Here is a 23,678-nt window from a genome sequence, read left to right on the forward strand (position 1 = left end):
GCACAGACACTAATGCAAAAGGCTTATTATAGCCTTATGGTAACAGGTTTGCATTTTTAGCAGAAGTTCTTCCTTCACAAAAGCTTTTGCTGTAAGTGGTAAATATAAGACTAGTGATTGCAGATATTATGCCTGCGAAGGAGACACACCCTCAGATAACAGTCCAGCAACTTAAAGTCACTGTAACCTGGACATTTGAATCTCTGGAGCGGTACCCCTCTTCTTTGGCATAGTGGCAGTAGAGTGAAGAGGGTGAGGAAATAGATCGGGGGGTGGGGGGCATTGGTAGCCTATTGATAGGAAGCATTTGTGTTTCCTGGGGCTAAGGGGTGAAATCCACAGTGTAATAGTAGGTAAGGAAGGAAGGAAAATGTGGCTTTTTTTGTTTGTTTGTTTGTTTGTTTGTTTGTTTTGGTCATTCCATGTAGTTAGAATTGATTGTGAGTTCAGTTTGTCATCACATTGAAGACCTTTGCTAAAGAACGTAAAGGGACAGAATATCAGCTTATTATGGGATGTTTTGTGTACTGATGTGTTCAAAGGACACAACACATCTCATACATGCAAAATTGCAAGGAGAAGTGAATACTGACCTTTTCTAACATACTCAACACTATATTTCCATCTGTTCAGAAGATTACTTTGGAAGATTTCTATTAAAAAGAAAAGTTATTAATGTCTTACATTATTTGGGTGCTTTCAGTATTTTAGAGATTTTCTTTTTACCATATCTGATTTGATTTTTACAGTGATGTGCTGAACAAAAAGGAATAAATCGTTAGCCTGTTTTAAAAACAAACAAAAACAACTGTAAACAAACAAATACGGTCTAATAGCTGGTTAGGCAGTGGTGAAACCAGAATTAAGGCTCAGATATCCTGATTTGTACCCCAGCTCAATACCCACACTAGTACTTTTAGATTTTATTTGAGACACAAGAAAAATACGGTATAAATGAGTTTTTTTAAAAAGTTAATATATAAACCGAAGGATGTAATGAGTTTAGGGGAAATAATGAAACCTTAACCAGTTATATTCCAAGGTTGAATGTAGCCATGGCCAAACATAAGGAGATTTGATTTTCCATAGCTTCTTTAATTCAATGATATATTGACTGATTGGTTAATTGATTATAGGTCCTATGAGATATTGACCAGTCATTTTAAAAAGCTTTTATTAAATAATTGCTTTATCCTACAGACAGACTAAGGCTGTGTGCCAGGCTGATGCTTAAATAGCTACCACCTATTAAATGTTTATGATATATTTTGCATGCTCTGCGTAAGTCATTTATGTGAAGTACTATTATTTGTTTTTATTTTTTTTTCAGTTAATTTTTTAACGTTTATTTATTTTGAGGAACCGGGGGAGATAGAGCATGAGTGGGGGAGGGGCAGCAACAGAGGGAGACACAGAATCTGAAGCAGGTTCCGTGCTCTGAGCTGTCAGCACAGAGCCGGATGCAGGCTTGAACCCATGAACTGTGAGATCATGACCTGAGCCGAAGTTGGATGCTTAACCAACTGAGGCACCCAGACGCTCCGTGAAGTACTATTATTATAATGCCCATTTTGAGCTGGATGGCACAGACATTGTGGGGGTTTTGTCCACAGTCACCCCATGTGGCTTAGAACTGGCAGAGCCAGAACTCATCCGGACTGAAACTCAGAAGTGTCTGATTCCCAGCCCCAAGTCCCTAACTGCTACCTTGCACCCCCTTTGATTCTTTCATACACCATCAGCACCCTGTGTTAATTCAGGGTGTACTCTAGGTAGAAAGGCTTATAAACAAGAGAAATTTATTTCCTATATTTCTGGAAACTGGAAGTCTGAGGTCAGGGTGCCAGCATAGTCTGCTTCCTCTTGTGAGGGCCTTCCTCCTGGTTGACTTTTCATTGTGTCTTCACAAGAATGGCTGAAGGAGGACAAAGGAGCTCTCTGGAGTCTCTCTCATCAGGGAACGAATCCCATTCCTGAGGGCTCCACCTCACTACCTAATTACCTACCAAAGGCCATACCTCCAAATAGTACCACTATGGGATTTGGATCTCAACATAGGTATTTTGGGGGAAGCCACAACCATTCAGTCCTTTGCCTACCCTTTCTTTTCTCTCTAGGACTTCATTTCCCAAGTGTGCGGTGTTAGTGCCCCCTTGGTTAGCAGGATTCTCTATAGTCTATGGAGAATATTATATTCTCTATAACTATAGTCTTCATCAAGACCTAGCATGTGTCCCTGTTGTTTATCCAAGTTTACCTGTACTGTGTCTTCATTATCTCAGTTAAACATGTGGAAAAGGAGATCTAAAGGATTCTTCTTAAGGTATGACATGAAAATGCATGCTTAATCCCAGGAATGGCAGCATTTAAAAAGACTATCCAAAAGCCTTAATGCAACAGATTAATTGTGAGGGGCTTCCATGTGAGCGATACACTGGGAGAGGAGGATGTTTGTATTCTCTCCAAAGTCTTGTCGTAAAAGCATTTGGTGCCTGACTCTTCCTGTCCCTGGGCACCAGTATATGTAAAATTCAACCTTTACCCTCCCCATAGCTTTTGCTTGCCCTCATTACCATTCTTCTGTCTTGGCAGAAATGTTTCTGATGCTCTGTCATACTGATATGCATGGACTTCCCTCACATCTGGCTGTTACATGTAACCAATTACATTACACGGTTGGCATTTCGACAAAGGTGTAAGTATCTGCCACACCAGATTAAGATAGGAATAGTTGACTATGGCACATGTCATAAAGCAGCCTGACTCTTCTTAAAATGACACCAATCTTCATGATGGCACTATCTTTATTCACAGCTGTCAATTAAGGCTTTAGAATTAAAAAAAAAAAAAAAAATTAACCCTATCCTAGGCATGGTCAATATATTTGGGATTTTGAGAGGTATTTGATTTCTTGGTTTGGGGTATTTAGAAACAGATGTTATTATTTTCTTTTAATATGCAAAATATAAACAGTGTTTGTGTTTTCAGATACTAAGGAATTCCCATTTCTTTTTGTGTAATAGAGGCAAAAATGTTTCCTTTTTGCTTTGCCTAGACAGTTGTTCTCATTTCCTTGGACATGGGAAATGGATTTGTTGTAGGGCTTTTGTTGGACCCATGTCTGCTTCTCTAGAGTACAGTACTTGGCTTCTCAAGAAATATATTCATTTTTGTGTTACAAATCCAGAGACTTACTAAACTTGTTCTGTAAAATGTATCTGATGACACAGTGGAGAATTCATTGGATTAAAACATCTAAGGCATTATACAATGGCAATAAATTGTAACATGGCCCACAATTGTAAGCAAACAAAGAAAAATAATAGCAATTTTAACATCTATACACTGCACCAGAATGAATAATAGGCTATTTGGATTATTTTTTATTATTGGCTAATTTGAGATGGATACTATTTTTCTATAAAGGAGATCTGAGTGAATGGATAAAAATAGAAAGCCCAAATAAAGGTGTTTAAATTTGACCTTGATTCAGTTTTGCTTTGTAACGTCTAGCAATTAATTCTCAGTGGTGCTAGATTTCAAAGGGTATCAACAGACCACCTTTCCATGCATAGAAGCATCTGCATGTAATTGACTTGGGCTGCATTTTTTAAGATAGTTGACTTGCTTGAAATAATACTAAAGGACCACCAATGAGCAATTCGGATTCAACTCGTGTGCTTTTGTGAGTCAGGTTCAAATAAATTGGATTTGACCTTAACCACTAACCCCTGAAAAAGGGGCTGGCAGTCATCACAGTGAATGCCATCCAATTATGTATAAAAATTGATATGAGTCCTCTCTTCCTCTGCGCTGCCTGGGGAGCTAGCAGCCATCTCCTGCTCGGCACCATGGCTGCCCTCAGACCTCTGGTGAAGCCCAAGATCATTAAAAAGAGGACCAAGAGGGACGCCTGGCTGGCTCACTTGGTAGAGCTTGCGACTCTTGATCTTGGGGTTGTGTATTCGAGCCCCATGTTGGGGATAGAGCGTAATTAAAAATAAAATATTTTACTTAATTACATAAATGAAAAGAGGACCAAGTAGTTCATCCAGCACCAGTCAGACCAATAGGTCAGAATCAAGCGCAACTGATGGAACCCCAGAGATGTTGATAACAGGGTGTGCAGAAGATTTGAGGGCTAGATCTTAATACCCAACATTGGTTAAGGGAGCAACAGGAGAACAAAGCACATGCTTCCCAGTGGCTTCTGGAAGTTCCTAGTCCACCATGTCAAGGAGCTTGAAGTGCTGCTGATGTGCAGCAAATCTTCCTGTGCAGAGACTGTTCACAGTGTCTCCTCCAAGAACCGCAGAGCCATTGTGGAAATAGCAGCCCAGTTGGCCATCAGGGTTGCCAGTCCCAATGCCAGGCTGCACAGCAAAGAAAATGAATAAACAGCTTCTGTGCATGTTGTACTTGTATTAGTAATATCATGACACTATTACAAAAATGGTATGAGTCGTTTGAATTGGAAATTGACCTCTATACCTAAAACCTCTTTTGGAAAACTTGCTTACTTCCTCTATTTTCCTGTTTCACCAGCTGTAAACTGAGGACAGAAACATTTACCACTGCCTCCCAGTGTTGGAGGATTAATGAGCTAATATTTGTAAAGTGCTTTGAAGATAAAAGTGCCAGCTATTATTATTACTAATAAACCATTTTTCTCCACTGTAATTTTGGACAGCAGCCATTAAAAACTCATTACTGTATTTAACAGTAAAACAATCTGCTACAGCCCTGTATTTACTGCCTCAATTAAGCATGCATTCCACTTCCTTTGCCCCTCAAAATTCAGAGCTGATGAGGACGGACAGAAAGGTGTATGTTGTTATTTCCCAAGTTCATTTAAATAATGGGTTTAACAGACTGGATGCTTATAGTGGAGAGTAGGTTGATGGTTTCTGCTGAAAACCAGACTATGTCCTTAACGGGAGGCTAATTTGGCTGTGCATTTGGTTCTGTGCCCTATGAAGGGAATGGAGTGCCTACTTCTGGGTTTTTATTCAACTGGATTCACATCACGTTTACTGCCTTTGGAGATTGTATTCCAGTGTCCTTAGGGTTGTTTCAAACTGGTTCCATGAATAAAGTACGTTTATTTGAGTAGTCGTACGTGTGTGTGCACACATGGTGGAGAGCAGGCCAGGGTTTGTGCTGTTTATGACTGATGCTAAAAATGAAGTAGAAAACTGAAGTAATGATGCAGCTACTTCCAGTCCACAAATACTGAAAAATAAAAATGGAGGTCTTGAATTATGCAGAGCAGTTCATTAATTTGTAATTAACGTGTTGTATTAAATTTCTTCAATACTAATTTACTTTGATCTATGTAGATGTCCTAAAATACTGAATGGCATTTCTCACCTATTGCCAAAACGATGCTCATTTTCCCCTATGCTGTTGTACTACTGCAGATAAGAGTAAGAGATTTAAAATAAATTAGTGATTAGAATGACAAGTAAATTTGAAGTGTACTCAATAGCTACCTCCAGTGTCTAAATCCTAAACTAATATCTAAAAGTTGAATGAAGAGGCCTCATAGCAACCTAAATTCACTGAATTCACTACCAGCATTTTCGTATGGAAAGACCTGTCTCAGTGACTACTTACTCTTAATTTAGAACCATTCTAATAAGCATAGCGCTCTGTTTTATTTTAGTGGATGACACATATACATTGCAAGTTAGAACAGATGATGGAAATTTTGCAGATTCGTTCACAGACAAAAGAAGTTACAGCTAGCATGTCCTCAGCAAGGGAGGAGAATGGAGAGGCTGGAAAAAGTCAACTCAGAAATCATGATGGCTCTATGTGTGGTCCTGAGTCATTAAGAAGTTACTGCAAAGTAGTTTAAACTAAAAAATATTTTGGTATATCACCTATAGGTATATAAATCATTAATTTGAAAATCATGTGAAATCATCTTTCATACTGACCTGTTTAAGAATGTTACATATAAATACAAAACAGCAATATTAAATTCCCCAAACCTCTTACAAGATGTTCTTCTAGAAGCAAGGCACTAATAACTGTCCAAGGTACTATCGTTTGGAGATAAGATTTCGCATTGCAAGCGTGTCATAATGTATTTTTTTTTTATTACTATCACTTAGGGAGGCCATGCTTTGTAAATACTATCACCATTCCATTGACTTCTGAAATTGAGCTCATGCTATTTTCATCATTTATTTTTGTTGAATTGTGCATGGGGAATTCACCATATGGCTTTAAACTGTTTAAGACCTCAGTAGGAATGTGCTTTGCATATGAGATTCTTGGGGGAAATACACAAGTTGCTTATCGTTTGGAAGAAAAATACCTGGAGACTTATGTGTAGCTAAGAGGGAAAATGATGAAAAATTAGTTTGAATTGTGACTATGTAGCAATTTATGTAAAATGTAAAGGGACACTGTCGGGTTATCTTTTGGCACATTATTAACCCGTAACTTAAACATCAATTTTATAAATTGCTTTTGTGGGTCATGCTTTTGTGGATTAGGAACTCAGGGAGGGCTAAGGTGGTGACCTACCTGGTGACAACCGGGGTGACATGGTGTTCAGATGGTGGCTTGGCCGGGCTTCCCTAGTGGCCCCAAGATGGCTTCACTTGCATGTCTGGTGTTATGCACATTCAAGCAGAACTGAGTTCTGTTGGGCCCCTCTTTGACCTCTGTTTCTTTTCATGTAGCACATGGTCTTTCCTCTGGTCTCTCAAGTAGGTCATTAGACTTCGTATATGGTGGCTCAGAGCTCCACAAGTCCAAGTTAGAAGATTGTTGGTTCTTGTAAAGACTAGGCCTGAAGCAGGTTCAGCCTCCCTTCCACCGTAGTCCAAACAATCAAACACCAGTCTCTTTAATAAGAGAATTCTCTTTAATAAGAGAATTATTAAACCCACTGTGATACCATTTACTCACCACATGACTGATACCAAAGTGGAAGAAAACATGGAACAGGTGGAACAATGCTGTGCCCCAGAGGGACACTCCTTTCTCTTCCTACTTCCTAGATCTCTTAACCGCAGGAGAATACACGACTTTGAGAAGGGAATGTGACACAAGAGTGAACTTTGGCTAGCCAGAGGCCCCCGTGCCTGGAGGGAGAGAGAATAGAAGTGAGAGGCTGTGCAGTGAGTTAGGTGAGGACACTTCAGGCTCAGATTCCTTAGTGGGATGGGCTTTTCTGATGCTTTTTATCTGTCATCTGTTTGCATTTATCCTAACTCTTTTCCATTCATCTTGGAAGTGGGTTGGCCTCAGGAAAACTAAGGGTACCCCAGCAGAGTCAGAAGGGCCATGGTGAAACTCAAATGCTAGGAAACAGGGAGTTGACTACTTAGATTGCATAAGGCACTAGGCTTGAGGAGGGATGGAAAAGAGCCTCTCCGTTTCCTTCTATTTATCTGTCATAGCCTCTAACAAAAAAGGAAGCAGGCTTCATGCACCAAAATGATGATTGTGCATTTGGCTTCAGCCTTTCTTTACCTGTAACTTCCAGAAGCAGGATTGTAATGGAAAGGGGACTAACAGGTGACAAATACTAACATTATTCTCCTATCTTCCTGCAGTGCTTTGCGAGCACAGAGCAAGAAGCAGGTCAAGAATATACAGCAAGGGAGCTGTCTTGGGCTGTTTCTTTCTCTTCAAATGCTCACGGATAATGGATGGAGAACAACTACTGCGGTGCCTGATATGGGTTCAATTTGTGTTCTCAATGCCTCTACTTCTGTCTTTCCTCACACCCTCCCATCATATTCTTCCTGCTATGGCATGCCATTTTTCTCTCAGTGCTTGGGAGCCATGCATACTATTATTCTTCCACCTCTGTTACATTATCCCACCCTTCTGATAAACATGAGTGGATGTTTTTCTCCTGCAGTCTTGCCAAAAACACTTACAGAGTATTGCACTATATTTGTCATATTTCAAAAACTCTTTCAGCAGGCAAAATGCAATATATGTAACTCTAAAGTGCTATGGTATGGTGAATTTAATTCTATATTGCTAATGTTGGCAATTGCCTTTAAATAAGAGGCACACATAGATATGATTTAATGTGACGTTTATAAAAACAAGGTGCTTAAGCAAGGTGGGTATTAATCCTGTTCAGAGAGGTTAAAGGAACTCATGTTGTCTGATTTTGTCTTAAGGTATTGCAATGACAAATCGTTTAGCCATTGGTAAAATGTTTCCTTGTTCAGAGAATGTAAGATTTTAGATGATACCACCTGTAAAGTCGTATTAAAAACTGTTGGGACTGTTGAAACACAGGCAATCCTCAGAATTTTTCTGTGGTTTCTTTTGTTCTAGCAAAATACATTTTTACTATAGCAAAGAGCACCTCTTGGCCAGTCTTGCTTTAGCAGTTTTCCATCTGTCCTGTGCATCCTTTCTCTATTTTTAACTGACCACAAAGCCTGCTTCACCTTTCTCCTTGACACACCGAGACTTATTTCTCATGAACTATTCTGGATAGTTCCTTGTTCAGCTTTTGAATCATTAGACCACTACAGCCTCCCTCTCCCTGGATTTCTGCCTTTTGTAACTATTCTTGTCCACTAAGGTCTAAATGTCACTGTTAAAATCCCCTTTCTCGCTTGTCACTTTGACCATGATGTCACTTATTCCCGAAAATTTCCCCTGGTTCCCCACTACTTTTCAGGCCAAGTAACTGTCACACTTGGTTTCCACATTCAGCCGGACTCAGCCTTCATTATTCCCTTCTACTTTCCTGTATCCTTAGAGACCTGTCCTTTTACCCAATAGCTTGCTGTTCCTGCCTTCTTAGCACTCCTGTCTTCCCAGATAGATTTCCTGCTGTTCTTTCTTCTTGTAATAACCGGTCACTCATTCATCTCCCATTCTCTGAGACTCCCTGAAATACACCATCTTCAGTATTTTTGTCATAATTTACTTACATTTTTAACGGCACATTAAAAAAAATATGTTGCCTTAAGCTGGAGGTTTTATTTCATTACTGTAAATGAAACCCCAGTGTCAGTGGGAAACAAGAGAGGTAACTACAAATGTTAAAACAATGAAAACAGTCCAAGGTCATTAAATGCTAGCTAGCTAGTGTTGCCTGCCAATGGTTCTGGGTTGCCTCCATAAAACAGCAAGATTAGTAAAGTTAGTGTTGTTAGTGTTATATTAGGACCTCCTGGAGACTCCTACTTTTTTGTACAGTCAGAAGGATTACAAGAGACTGCAAAGGGGATGTTCACTTAGGTCATCCCAAAGGACTTCTTAAGATCACCGCAGGACTGAGAACAGTGTCTGGGACATGCAGCCCAATTCAAGGAGGGTGAAGACATCCCTTAGAAAAACTCAACACACTTCTATGCCTTTATCCTATGACGTTCCGCATTTAACCATTAGATGAAAATTTGTGAAGTTCTTGCAGTGTGAAAATCTCTCTGCTGGATGGATGAATTCCAAGATGAATCAGATACAGTAGCTGGCCTGAAGATGCTTGCAGTTACCACTGAATATATGCCCACAAAATAGTATTAGTGTTAACATCTATGTGGTTTTTGCAGTCTGACACTCTGAAATGTTACAAACCTCCAGTATAATTAAGGACATGTACTCAAGTACAATGTAAAAGAGAAGGACCAAAAATGCCACAAGGAATGTATAGACAGTATATGATCAGAATAGGAAAGATTACTTCCAGTTTATGCACTATTAAAAGTGTCAGGGAAGAGGTAGGATTTGAAAGACAAGGAAGAAATTCCATTGAAATTACCATTTCTCTGTAGCAAAATAAATGTGCAAGCCCTAATTAATGAGCAATTAATTTTTAGCAGGATTTATTATACTATAATCTTGTGCTGTTAGAGAAAACCTTCTTGTGTGATAAAATGTGATTTGATTACCTTTTTCAAGTTCTGAAAGGCTTATTTATCCATGTATTGTATAAAACAGGAGCCCTCCCTAATTTGGCATAGGCTTAGAGAAAGCCACACCTAGGTGGAAGATGTGTACCTTCACCGTATTTCTATTTTAGGGAGCCAACCTACTACCTGCTTGATTGGGAAGTCAGGGGATATGGACATCCAGAGCCATCATAGGGATGTTTGAGTCCTATGACCTTGGGACGTGCTTTTCAATTCTGAGGTGACCAGGAAATCAGAGGTTCCCAGCAGAAAAGCACAGCACTTCCCTGGCCATTCAGGTGCATTAATTTCTCCTTTATGTCTCAGCTCACTGCCGACTCTGTGCTCTGTGGTCCCTTCTAGGACCTGGTTCTCAGTCCTAGAAGGTCAGATAATGCAGAGAAGGCTGTCGTGTGGTTGGTTCTCTAGACTTAATATGCTTGTGAAATGAAGAAAAGGGAAAAAATAAAGGAAAGTAATGATATGGTCATCAAATATTAAGAGCTGATGATGAAATACCAGGATTTTTTAAATTGTTTGTGTAACAGTCATCCATTTTTCTTTTTTTTTTTTTTTTTTAAATTTTTTTTTTCAACGTTTTTTATTTATTTTTGGGACAGAGAGAGACAGAGCATGAACGGGGGAGGGGCAGAGAGAGAGGGAGACACAGAATCAGAAACAGGCTCCAGGCTCCGAGCCATCAGCCCAGAGCCTGACGCGGGGCTCGAACTCACGGACCGCGAGATCGTGACCTGGCTGAAGTCGGACGCTTAACCGACTGCGCCACCCAGGCGCCCCAACAGTCATCCATTTTTCAAGTGAAAATATTTTGTGCTTTTCTTAGAGACTTGAGCCCATGTGGTACATTACAAATATCACTTCTAAAATTTTTTTCATTTAACAATTTTTAAAGTTTTATTAATTTCAGTAATCTCTAAACCCAACATGGGCTTTGAACTCATGACCCCCCAAGATCAAGAGTTGCATGTTCTTCAGACTGAGGCAGCCAGGCACCCCTCCTTTTTGTTTTCTTATTAGCCATACTAACACTTACATAATCGACTTCTTGAATCTTTTATATATTGCATTTTAATTACATCAGTAATTTCACTTTTTAAAAAAGGTAGGGAAATGAATATCCACAGTATTACTTAGTGATGAATGTTCTTGCTTCCGATAGCATCTTGTATAATGCATTCTTCTCTTTCATTACTGTGGGTATTTCATTAATACCTAGAAATACAGAAAATATAACTTTTTAAAGTTCAGTAGGAGAAAGCAGAATGTGTTAGTAGAGTTGAAAAAGCAATAGTTGCAGTGATATGAAATATCCTGGCTTTATTTTCTGAACTTACTCCTTACAAATGTTAATCATGTGCACCTAGTCAGTGACAGTGACAAGGCATATAGACAGAGACTATAAAGTTGAGAATTTGAACACATAGCATGTGTTCATATACATAACATACACGTACATAACTGCTCTTTTGTAAATCCACATAACCTCACTTATGCTGAATTCACTGTCTTAGGCTCTGCTTTCTCAGCAAGCATGTATCAGCAAAATGAAAACCTTGTAAAATTGTCATGGATTAGCTTATACCACTATGTTTATTAAGTGCGAAAAGTGACATTTATTTCTCGGCCTCATACTAAGTGACTAATTATAAAACCTTGCTGTGCATTGAAGCGTAACTCTCAAAAGCTTTACAACTTGACTTTTGACAAAGATGCCATTGCCATCTATTGAAATGATGCGATAGTGAAGTTTACTCGCGTTCGCCATTTTATGAATTAGAAGTTTTTTTTTTTTTTTTACTTTCCGCATTTCTACTCATTTTTTATTTGGCTCCATGAAATAGTCACCATCATATTTGTCAACTTCCAGCCTAAAGCTTTGGAAATTGGTATAATGAATGTTCTAAATGGGCATAAATGTCTTTAGAGATATTTTAACCCCCAAGAATGTGAGATCTGAGTCCTACCTGCCAAAATATGGCAGAAAATATAAACAAAAAAATTATGTTTAAAAAAATAATACCGTATTTAGAGGAATAACACTAATGAGATAGTATTTTAAGACTCAGGAGTGCTTGGCTGGCTCATTCACTGGAGCATGTGACTCATGATCTCAGGGTTGTGAGTTCAAGCCCTATGTTGCGTGTAGAGATTACTTAAAAATAAAATTTTTAAAATACATAAAGAAAAATCCATGACTAATGGTACTGTTTTGAATTGAGGTATTGTGGGGAAAATAGTATTACTGGAGCTTGAAGCTTTGGCTCTTTGAGGGTGTATGGCAGAATAATTGTAAAAACTGCAGTTTGTTTTTATTGATCTGTTTTGAATCCACAGTTGACTTTTCTATATGACAGTTGAAAAGAATCTTCTTACTTTTTGTGTATTCTTTTTAAAGTGTCCATGAGAAGGATGAAAATGAATACTCTGGTAAAGCAGTTGAGAGTGAATTGTGAAATAATGTACCAGAATAGCCTCTGTACCCTAAGATAGTCAACATATAACAGATCTTTCCATAAATAAACATAAAATAGTTTGTGCTGATAGATGCCTGGAATAGTAAGATGTGGATTTACCAGAAGCGTTGGAACTTCATTATTTCTCTATGACTCTTAACTGACCATAGGTATCGACAATATATTTGGGAGGCTTATTTCTCCAGTAGGCATAATATGCCATTGGACACTCAAGGAACACTGCTGGAGGCAACCTTTGACATTGACAAAGTGGAACATTTGGGAAAGGATTGCTAAATACGGCGATTCATACCCAGAGAACTAGCATTTTGCCATTTGCTAGCATTTTCCTAATTTGGCAGTGGTTTCCAGATGCCACACCCAGATCTCTCTCTCTCTCTCTCTTTTTTTTTTTTTTTTTTTTTAGCAATGTTGATTTATGGAAATGTTTTGATAGAGGCTTAAAAGCTAACACCAAATTCAGCAGTGCAGAAAGACTCCAAATCATATTCTTCTTTTTTGTCAATATTTTCACTAGGGCAATGTCAGATATTAAATCACCTAGAATTAGTTATGTGCCATTTCAGCAACCTTTTGTGCGCAATCTGCTCCAACCCGTTTGTGCTGATTAGCAGTTTAAAAAGTCTGCAGAGGAAGGGAATTTTCAGTAGCTTCCCCGCCCCCTGCCCCCAACCCCCCACCCCAGCCCTGTGTGCACTGGGGAAGGAATTACCTTCTGTGCAACTCCTGAATAATTTTGTTGACCAGATTCATGCTAGAAAAGAACAGTATCAGAAAAAATTTACCTACCTATGGGTCTGAAGCTATGCTCCCAGATATAAGAGAGGGAAAGAACCAGTGACTCGAAGTGAAGTGTGTGTGTGTGTGTGTGTAGCTCTGACTCCAAGGAGTCATTCATTCATTCATCAAATATTTATTGAGCTGTTTATAAATCCCAGGCACCGTGCTAAGCATTAAAATGAAGATAAATTCCCTGCCTTCCAGAGTCTACCATTACTGAGAATGTCAGCCAATAAATAAGTAAACAAATAAAATCATTAGAGGAAAGAAACAAAGGATTATGATAGAGAAAAATGAAAGGAGGAACTTACTTTTAGAAAGGCTTTTCTGAGAAGGTGACTTTCAATCCAAGCCAGAAGGGGAAGAAGGCAAACAGGAAAAAAGCCAGGAGAGCAGGGTTCCAGGCAGAGGGGCAGGGAGCGGAAAGGCGCTGTGGAAGGCAGGAATTTGGCATGGTCTAGAGCTGACAGAAGGCTAGAAGCTGGAGTGCAGGGAGCTTGGGAGAGATTGGCAAAGGTAAGGTTAGGGCAGATCCTGTGAGGCTTTACAGGTCATGGATAAGAATATGAATTTAAAGCGCACTATAGGAACTTCAAAGGAATCCAAGCAGTTCAAGCAAGTTGATCTGATTTATGTTTGTAAAAAAATCACTTTAGCGGTCGCATGAGGAGTGGATTGCAACAGAGAGCAGGACCAGTTGGTATTCCACTTGGGGAATGAGAACAACTTGGACTTGAACTAGGGTGTGATAAAGGGGATTTGTGAGACTGTTTATTGTACTTTTAATAAGATGATATGGGTGGTTTGGGGATTGTTGTGAGAAATAGCACACAGCCCCTGCAGGCAGGAAACCTACATAGGAAACAACCAAAGAATATGGAGTTGTGAGAAGAAGAGGTTTAAGATACGTGTTTCCATGCTGCCTGGTAGTGGAGGGATTCGGATGAGCCCCAGGAGGGCTCAGGGCTGGGGTGAGTGACATTTAGTGAGCTTCTGGTCTGAAAGAGGGCATGCGCAGCTGAAAGAATGTGCGTGCGCTCCACCAGGGGAACCTGCTCATTAATTCTTACAGCAGTTTTGTGTTGGGTATGGAAGATGAAAGACATTTTCCATTCAATTATTGATCATAAGTATGATGTGGTTTGATTAAAATGGAAAGATAATTGTATCAAATAGAATTTGGTTATCTTTTTCCCCCCTTGCTATATTTTAATTTACCCTGTTTAAGTTTTTCCATGTGAGTAGAGAACACGGTACCCACCTCCCCTTCCCAAGGAAAGAAGCATTTTATAATGAAAAGGGTTACTGAATACCAAGTAAATTATGTTGATTTTAACCCAAATGCCTACCCTATTTATTTTGCTGTATACATTAGTGATGTGAAAAGCTTCTAACTATTCTCTCCTAGGACAATTGAAGTTTAGGCTTTAGATGTTTATTTTCATATATATATATATGGTTATAATCTGTTATACGGATAATGACATAAAGAACAAATAATAATTTTTAAGTTGGTGAGAAAATAAAAAGATAACACAATGGAAAAACGGGCAAAGAGAGAGAACACATTTTAGAAAACAGAAACTCAAATGGCCAAAAATACATGTAAAGACACTCGACTTTAATCAGGACAGTATGAATTAAAATCACAGTGAAAACAAATTATAACTCATCTGTAGCCATGGAATATTATTCAGCAATCACAAAGAATAGACCATATGCAATAACATGAATGACTCTCAAAGCATCATGCTGAGTGAAAGAAGGCAGACCTAAAAGGATAAATTTTGTATGATTTCATTTATAGAATATTCTGGAAAAGGTAAAACTGGAGGGACAGAAATAAGATCAGTGATTTCAGGGATAGTGGGTGAGGTTTAGGAGTTGAGGTGATGAGAATATTTTGTATATTGATTACAGTCATGTTTAAACAAATGTATAGTTTTGTCAATACTTGCTGAATTATACATTTAAAACTTGTTAATTTTACTCCATGTAAATTATGCCTTAGTAAAGCTGATTAAAAATAAAACCCAATGAGGGTGTGTTTAACATTTATTGGACTGCAACAGGAAAACTATCTAGAACTAGATGTTGTGAAGATATCAGGAAATGGGAGCATTCATGCTCTGCTTGTGTGAGTGAAAAGTGACAGAACCCCCTGTGGGAGGAGGAATTCACAGTAGCTAGTGAGGGTGAAAATGTTTATCCCGTGGGATGCTCCAGCCATTCTGCAGCTGCGTGATTACCCAAGAGAAGTGCTCATGCATGTGCTCAAGGGGGACTCTACAGTCAGGAAGGAAGAATTTCTTCTGCTATTCAAGGTCCTTCTAGCTGGACTAAGAATCAAATTGACATGAGACAGATTAATGGGAGGAAATCATATTTAATTTCATACACATGAGAAATCCACACAGATAAGGAAATTCCAAAGACAGTCAAAGTGAGGTATATATGTCTTTTTGAAATAAGGAGAAGTAGGTAGGCGTCTGGGACTTCACAGGAAATGAATGTAACCCTCAGGAAGATGAAAAAGAGTTAAAGGTATGGGAAAGAAATGTGTGTGGGCCACTCAGAAACAATGGGGCATAGAGGGCTTTGATCAAACAGGCCTTGCTAAGTTCCCCCTGTCTATTATAGCAATTCATAATATAACATAGTTTTATCTCTGGTGATAGTTTTCTTCTTGGAGCAGTTCCTCTATCTAAATTCTTTTCAGGTAGTTGAAGAGGGTGGTAAAGAGCTTTTCTTGAATCTTCTGGGTTTTGATTGCTTTTAACACAAAATCATCTTCATACGAAAGGGGCCCATTTTGAGGCAGCCTGCTTTTATGCCCTACAATACAAACATGTACTGTGAACCATTTGTTTTGTTTAATTTTGTGTTGTTTTGTTTTGTTTTTTAGTATGCTCTATGCCCAAAGTAAGGCTTGAACTTACAACCCCAAAATCAAGAGTTGCATGCTATATTGACTGAGCCAGCCAAGTGCCCCCCCCATTGCAGTCATTTATAAGTATATAAAGTGTAAAAAACCTAAATGTCTATCAAAAGGGGATGAATAGATTGAAATATGTAAAATATTTAGTATATGCGTGTTGACTTCTATAGAACAGTTCAAATGAGTGAATATATTACATTCAAATATAAATGTAGATTTTGAAAACAATTAAAAAAATTTTTTAATGTTTTTATTTCTTTTTGAGACAGAGAGAGACAGAGCATGAGAAGGGGAGTGGCAGAGAGAGAGGGAGACAGAATCTGAAGCAGGCTCCAGGCTCCGAGCTGTCAGCACAGAGCCCGACGCGGGGCTCAAACTCACCGACTGTGAGATCATGACCTGAGCTAAAGTCTGATGCTTAACCGACTGAGCCACCCAGGCGCCCCTATTTTGAAAACAATTTATGTGGAAAAAAACAAGTGTCAGAATGATACCTTGTGTATGATACTATTAAAAAGCAAAATTCAAATGAGTACATTTTTTAAATCTAATGGGCCTTATTCAGTGATTCATGAATCAGGCAGTATCCTGTCTAGCATATAGAAAGGAGCTCTGAGAAGGTATACAAAGTGAAAGACTTTTAGGGGCAGAAGGGAGCACATACAAGGAATAGTAGCAAAAAGCGAATTGCTTCAAACGAGGTCACTTTCCTTTAGGAGGTAGCAGAGATCTATTGGGTAGGTTACCTTGCTATTGCTGATCAGGCGATTCTTGATTGATGAGTTTAGGATTCCATTTCTAGGACAGGCTGAAACTGTAAGTTAAGTCTTGGTTTGGTGTGGTTAGGCTTAGCATAAGCAACTCCATTTGGGGCCTGTTTTCTTGTTAACAATACCAATTATGTGAATTAAAAACACTCATGCAACACTATATTTTCTTTGTAGAAGATAAAAATGTGTTGCTAACACATTAAATATGTTGGCTCTTTTTAGGAGTAAAGGGAAATGAAATTTAGAAGGGAAATTTAGGGGCTTTCAACTTAATTTCTTGTATTTTATTTATTTAAAAAGTGATTTCTGGGGATGCTTGGCTGACTCGGTAAAGCATGTGCTGATATTTTTGTTTTGTTTTAAACAGGTTTATTGAGATTTTATTCACATACCATAGGATTCATCCATTTAAAATGTGCAGTTCCATAATTTTTAGTATATTCACAGATATGCACAACTGTTACCATAATCCATTTTGGTATAGTTTTATCACCAGAAAAATACCCCCCTGCCATTTAGATTTCACCTCCTAGCCCCCAATTCTTCCAGCACTAAGCAACTACTAATCCACTTTCTGTCTTTATTGATTTTCCTATTATGCACTTTGTATGTAAATGGAGTCCTACAATGTTACCTTTTTTTTTTTTAATTTTCTTTTTCTTTTTTTCTTTCTTTCTTTTTTTTTTTTTTTTGGTGTTCCATTGTTTATTTATTTCTGATACTAGGTTATTTATTTTTCTTTTCTTAATTTATTTTTTAATTTACATCCAAGTTAATTAGCATATAGTGCAATAATGATTTCAGGAGTAGATTCCAGTGATCCATCCCCTATGTATAACACTCATTGCTCATTCCTAAAAGTATCTTAATGCCCCTTTCCCCATTTAGCCCATCTTCCCACCCACAACCCCTCCAGCAACCCTCAGTTTGTTCTCTATATTTAAGAGTCTCTTATGTTTTGTCCCCCTCCTTGTTTTTATATTATTTTTGCTTCCCTTCCCTTACGTTCATCTGTATTGTATCTTAAATTCCACATATGAGTGAAGTCATGATGTTTGTCTTTCTCTAATTTCGCTTAGCATAATACCCTCTAGTTCCATCCACATAGTTGCACATGGCAAGATTTCATCCTTTTTGATTGCTGAGTAATACTCCATTGTATGTATATATACAACATCTTCTTTATCCATTCATCCATTGATGGACATTTGGGCTCTTTCCGTACTTCAGCTATTGTTGATAGTGCTGCTATAAACACTGGGGTGCATATGCCCCATTCGAATAAGCACACCTGTATTCCTTGGATAAATACCTAGTAGTGCAATTGCTGGGTCATAGGGTAGTTCTATTTTTTATTTTTTGAGGAACCTCCATACTGTTTACCAGAGTGGCTGCACCAGCTTGCATTCCCACCAGCAATGCAAAAGAGATCTTCTCTCTCTGCATCTTCGCCAACACCTGTTGTTGCCTGAGTTGTTAATGTTAGCCATTCTGACAGGTGTGGCGTGGTATCTCATTGTGGTTTTGATTTGCATTTCCCTGATGATGAGTGATGTTGAGTAGTTTTTCATGTGCCTGTTAGTTTGACTTCCTCCTTGCCGATTTGGATGCCTTTTATTACTTTGTGTTGTCTGTTTGCTGAGGTTAGGATTTCCATTCTCTGTTGAATAATAGTGGCAACAGTGGACACCCCTGTTGTGTTCCTGACCTTAAGGGGAAAGCTCTCAGTTTTTCCCCATTGAGGATGATATTAGCAGTGGGTCGTTCATACATAGTTCTTATGATCTCGAGGTATGATCCTTCTATTTCTACTTTCTTGAGGGTTTTTATCAAGAAAGGATGCTGTATTGTGTCAAATGATTTCTCTGCATCTATTGAGAGGATCATGTGGTTATTGTCTTTTCTTTTATTGATGTGATGTATCACATAGATTGTTTTGCGGATAGTAAACCAGACCTGCATCCCAGGTATGAATCCCACTTGGTCATGGTGAATAATTCTTTTGATGTATCGTTGGATTCGGTTGACTAGTATCTTGTTGAGGGTTTTTGCGTCCATGTTCATCAGGGAAATTGGTCTATAGTTCTTCTTTTTAGTGGGATCTTTGTCTGGTTTTGGAATCAAAGTAATGCTGGCTTCATAGAATGAGTTTGGAAGTTTTCCTTCCATTTCTATTTTTTGGAACAGCTTCAAAAGAATAGGTGTTAATCTTCTTTAAATGTTTGGTGGAATTCCCCTGGAAAGCCATCTAGCCCTGGACTCTTGTTTTTTGGGGGGATTTTTGATTACTAATTTGATTTCTTTAGTGGTTATAGGTCTGTTCAAATTTTTTCTTTCTTCTTGTTTCAGTTTTAATAGTTTATATGTATCTAGGAATTTTTCCATTTCTTCCACATTGCCCAATTTACTGGTGAATAAATACAATATTCTGTTATTATTGTTTGTATTTCTTCAGTGTTAGTTGTGATCTCTCTTCTTTCATTCTTGATTTTCTTTATTTGGGTCCTTTCTGTTTTCTTTTTGATCATAATGGCTAGGGGTTTATCAATTTTGTTACTTCTTTCAAAGAACCAGCTGCTGGTTTCATTGAACTGTTCTACTGTTTTTGTTGTTTTGTTTTGTTTTTGGTTTTGATAGCATTGATTTCTTCTCTGATATTTATTATTTCCCATCTTCTGCTGGTTTGAGATTTTATTTTCTATTCTTTTTCCAGCTCTTTAAGGTGTAAGGTTAGTTTGTATATGTGAGACCTTTCTTTCTTCTTTAAGAAGGCCTGGATTGCCATACACTTCCCTCTTATGACCACCTTTGCTGAGTCCCAGAGGATTTGGGCTGTGGTGTTATTTTTATTGGCTTCCATGTACTTTTTAATTTCTTCTTTAACTTCTTGGTTAGCCAGTTCACTCTTTAGTAGGACGTTCTTTAGTTTCCAAGTATTTGTTGTCTTTCCAAATTTTTTCTCGTGGTTGATTTCGAGTTTCATAGCATTGTGGTCTGAAAATATGCACAATATGATCTCGATCTTTTTGTACTTGTTAAGGGCTGATTTGTATCCCTGTATGAGCAGGGGAAGGGCAGAGAGAGAGGGAGACACGGAATCTGAAACAGGCTCCAGGCTCTGAGCTGTCAGCACAGAGCCTGACATGGGACTAGAACCCACAAACCACGAGATCATGACCTGAGCCGAAGTTGGACACTTAACCGACTGAGCCACCCAGGGGCCCTGATGATGTTAATATTTAAAAATTCTAGATGGCAATTATATAGGAATATTTATTTACTCATTTTTAATGTTTGTTTATTTTTGAGAGAAAGAGAAACCAAACGTGAGTGGGGGAAGGGCAGAGAGAGAGACAGAATCCAAAGCAGGCTCCAGGCTCTGAGTTGTCAGCACAGAGCCCAACACAGGGCTCGAACCCACAATCCATGAGATCATGACCTGAACCAAAGCTGGACACTCAACTGACTGAGCTACCCAGGCGCCCTTGGAATTTTTAAATTATATTTTCTGGATCTAAACTTCTTCATAAAATAAAAACACTGAAGCTACATTGCAAAATTACAAACATAGAATTTGTGTTTTTTGATCCTCAAGTGGAACCATTATCACTGAAATTTTGTTTCAGCTCTTAATCACAATGTAGATCTATCAGAGTATTTATAGGAGCTAACAGACCCTAACTAAACTCATTCAAAAGATTAACTTCCTTAGATCTGAGAGAAATCTCATGCCTTTCCATTTTAAATTTCATGGTGGTTGGGAAAGACTAGACCAAAAGTCAAGTCAATCTCCTCATCACAAAAATAGAGGTAAACCACATAGTCACACTCCAGTATTTAACATCCGTACAAAGACTTATTTATAATGAGTAGTACTTAGTGCATCAGGTAATGTTCCTAATGCTTATGTCAGTTCTTAAGCATTCTTACCATTGGAATATAGACGAGCACACCATTGAAGAGCTAATTCATTTAAAAAAAATTTTTAATGCTTGTTTATTTTTGAAAGAGAGAGAGTGCACAAACAGGGAAGGGGCAGAGAGAGAGGGAGACACAGAATCCAAAGCAGGCCCCAGGCTTCTAGCTGTCAGCACAGAGCCTGATGCAGGGCTTGAACCCACAGACTGTGAGACCATAACCTGAGCCTAAGTCAAATGCTTAACCAACTGAGTCACCCAGGTACCCCAAGAGTGAGATTAAATTATGTGTTTAATATTAAGTTAATGAGACTACAGATACCAAACTTATATAAGATATTAGTCTATTGTATCTTAATATTTATTGAGTTAATTTATGAAAACATTTTATCTGCTCAATAATGATATGACTACATATGTGACAAATTTATATAAAAATTTAGGTTTCTGTAAGGAGTAGCATCATTTTAATTTAAGCTTATGGATATAATATTATTTCATCTCCTGGCAAAATAGTTAGAAGGCAGCATATATTTTGTGTGAACCTAAATAAGTACCAGACATTGACTCCCCAAATCAAAATATAAGTTCTTATCTACACATGACTGTGTTACTTGACCTGTTTCATTTCCTGTTGTTACTGTCAACAGTTAGCACCAAGTTGGTGGCTTAAAACAACATAAATATATTCTCTTGTGGTTCTAGGGGTTAGAAGGCCTAAAATCAAGGTGTCTTCAGAACTATGTACCCTTGGAGCCTCTAGGTGAGAATCTGTTTCTTTGTTTTTTCTAGCTTCTAGAATCTACTTATATTCCTTGTCATCTTCAAAGCCAATAGCATAACGTCTTCCAACTTCTCTTTCTCTGCTCTGCCCTTATGTCACCTTTTCTGACTCACCCTCCTGCCTTCTTCCTGCAAAGAACTTGTGATTCTATTGGACCCATTCACATAATACAGAATAATCTCTCTATCTCAAGGTCCTTAATATAATCACATTTGCGAAGTCTCATTTACCATGTAAGACAACATTCTCACAGTTTCTAGGGATTAGTATGTAGATATCTTGGGAAGTCATTATTCTACCAACCACATCACCCTTCAAACTCTTTTCTGGTTGAAATATCCATGAAATTAAGTAAGCTTTTGCTGAAAACCTTTTGGTTCATCACTATCACTATATGATGTAAAATAGTGATACTTGAGTGAAGTGTTATGGGAATACAAATCCCCATTACAAAATTAATATTAGAAGGTAAACGTTCTCTATGTATTGACCCATGGACTTAAATAACTTTTGTGTGGACACTATACCACTTTTTAAAAGTAGTAATCTATTCAGACTGTGGTATTTTTGTGTTGTAACTGCATTGTACCATCGATGAAAAATAGTGCATATTTCAGAAGATTGTTGCAATTACTAAATGAACTATGTTTTAAACTGTCACAGCAGTGACTAGCCTAGAGCTTTTGCTAAATACACGCTTGTTGCTTTTGTTAATATTAATGATTCACTGAATTATCAAAAACCATATTGGCTACATTAAACAGCAGAATTTAGTGGGATAAAAAAGTGCAAAAAATTGATTTAAAGAACTCAAAAGGACGGTATCAGGTACTAACTGACTAGAATATTAAGTTCGTAAACATTTTATTCATTCAACAAGCAGTATTGAGCACTTAGGATACCAAGTCTGTTCAGTTCAGGAAAAATGGTAAGGAATTGGAGTGATACTTACCTTAGAGAGCCTCCAGTCCAACTCAATAGGAAGACAGTAAGTAGAGGAATATGGGTCGGGATGGAAGTTGTACAGGATATCAGACTGTCTTTTATTTGATCCTTAGAGTTACGCCAAATTTAATATCTCTGAAGTCTGAAAATGAATATAGAGATTTATCCAGTAGGATGGATCCTAATTCTTAAAGCCTATCTTTTTTTTTTTTTTTCTTTATAAGACTGTTCATTACCAAAGTGAATGCTGGGTCAAACATGAAACAATTCAGTATCTTATACACATGCACACACTGACAGTCCCACAATCAGACAAACATACATAAACACCGCCACCATTTTCTAGGAAGTAAACAGTGACTGTGCTTCTCTAGATATCTAAAATCAAGAGAGTGATTGCGATTTCTTATTTTTTTTAATACCCATTTATTTATTTTGAGAGAGAAAGAGAAAGACTGAGAGAGAGAAAGAGAGAGAGGATCCCAAGCAGGCTCAGCATTTTCAGCACAGAGCTGGATGCAGGGCTCAATTTCTTCAACTCTTGAGATCATGACTTGAGCCGAAATCAAGAGCCAACTGCTCATCTGACTTAGCCACCCAGGTGCCCCAAAATGGAAATATTTCTATGACTTCTTAGAGAAAAAAAATGTACCTTATAGTGCTTGTAGTTTTTCAAGGTGCTTCCTCCTCTCCCCAATGTTTAGTAGACAATCCAAGTAGATAGTTTCTGATAGGCTTCACATAGGAGTTTTGAAAACATCACAAGAAGTGTATCTTAGTCCTTGTCAAAATATTTTCTTGTTGAAAATAGAGAAAATTTTTGGTGAAAACTGAAATGCATATCAGTTTAATTCATGCACATTATTTCAGGTAAATAATGTCACCAGGAGTTTTCACGGGTAAAATCAATGTTTATGTCATACAGTAAAGTAGCAGTTATTACCAGAGTTGAAAATGTGTAAATGTTGTCCACCTCTTCCCACCCGTATCAATCTTATTTTTTCTTTAATAACTACCACCTAATAATGCCTATCTATTAAAACTAAGCAGGAAGTTGTCTGGTGAATCATTTTAAAAAATATTTTTCTACCTAACTTCAAAAAAAATTTTTTTGTAATGCTTATTCATTTTTGAGAGAGAGAGAGAAAGAGACAGAGTTGGGGAG

General features: G+C 38.0%; 1 protein-coding gene and 1 pseudogene across 10 annotated transcripts in view; both read left to right on the top strand.

Annotated features, from left to right (window-relative positions):
• CHL1 (cell adhesion molecule L1 like) overlaps positions 1-23,678 on the top strand; it is a 199,854-nt gene that overhangs the window by 7,468 nt on the left and 168,708 nt on the right. The window contains exon 1 of one of the 10 annotated variants that reach the window (XM_078442811.2): positions 21,510-21,547. The exons of the other annotated variants lie outside the window; for them this stretch is intronic. The gene's annotated coding sequence lies outside the window, so the exon portion shown is untranslated. Of the gene's footprint in view, positions 1-21,509; positions 21,548-23,678 lie in introns of those variants that run through there. 10 annotated transcript variants of the gene reach the window in all.
• Positions 3,852-4,397, top strand: LOC132678766 (large ribosomal subunit protein eL32-like; annotated as a pseudogene).

This window comes from Panthera onca, chromosome A2 (assembly GCF_046562875.1).
Source record: "Panthera onca isolate mPanOnc1 chromosome A2, mPanOnc1 haplotype 2, whole genome shotgun sequence".
NCBI lineage: Eukaryota > Metazoa > Chordata > Mammalia > Carnivora > Felidae > Panthera > Panthera onca.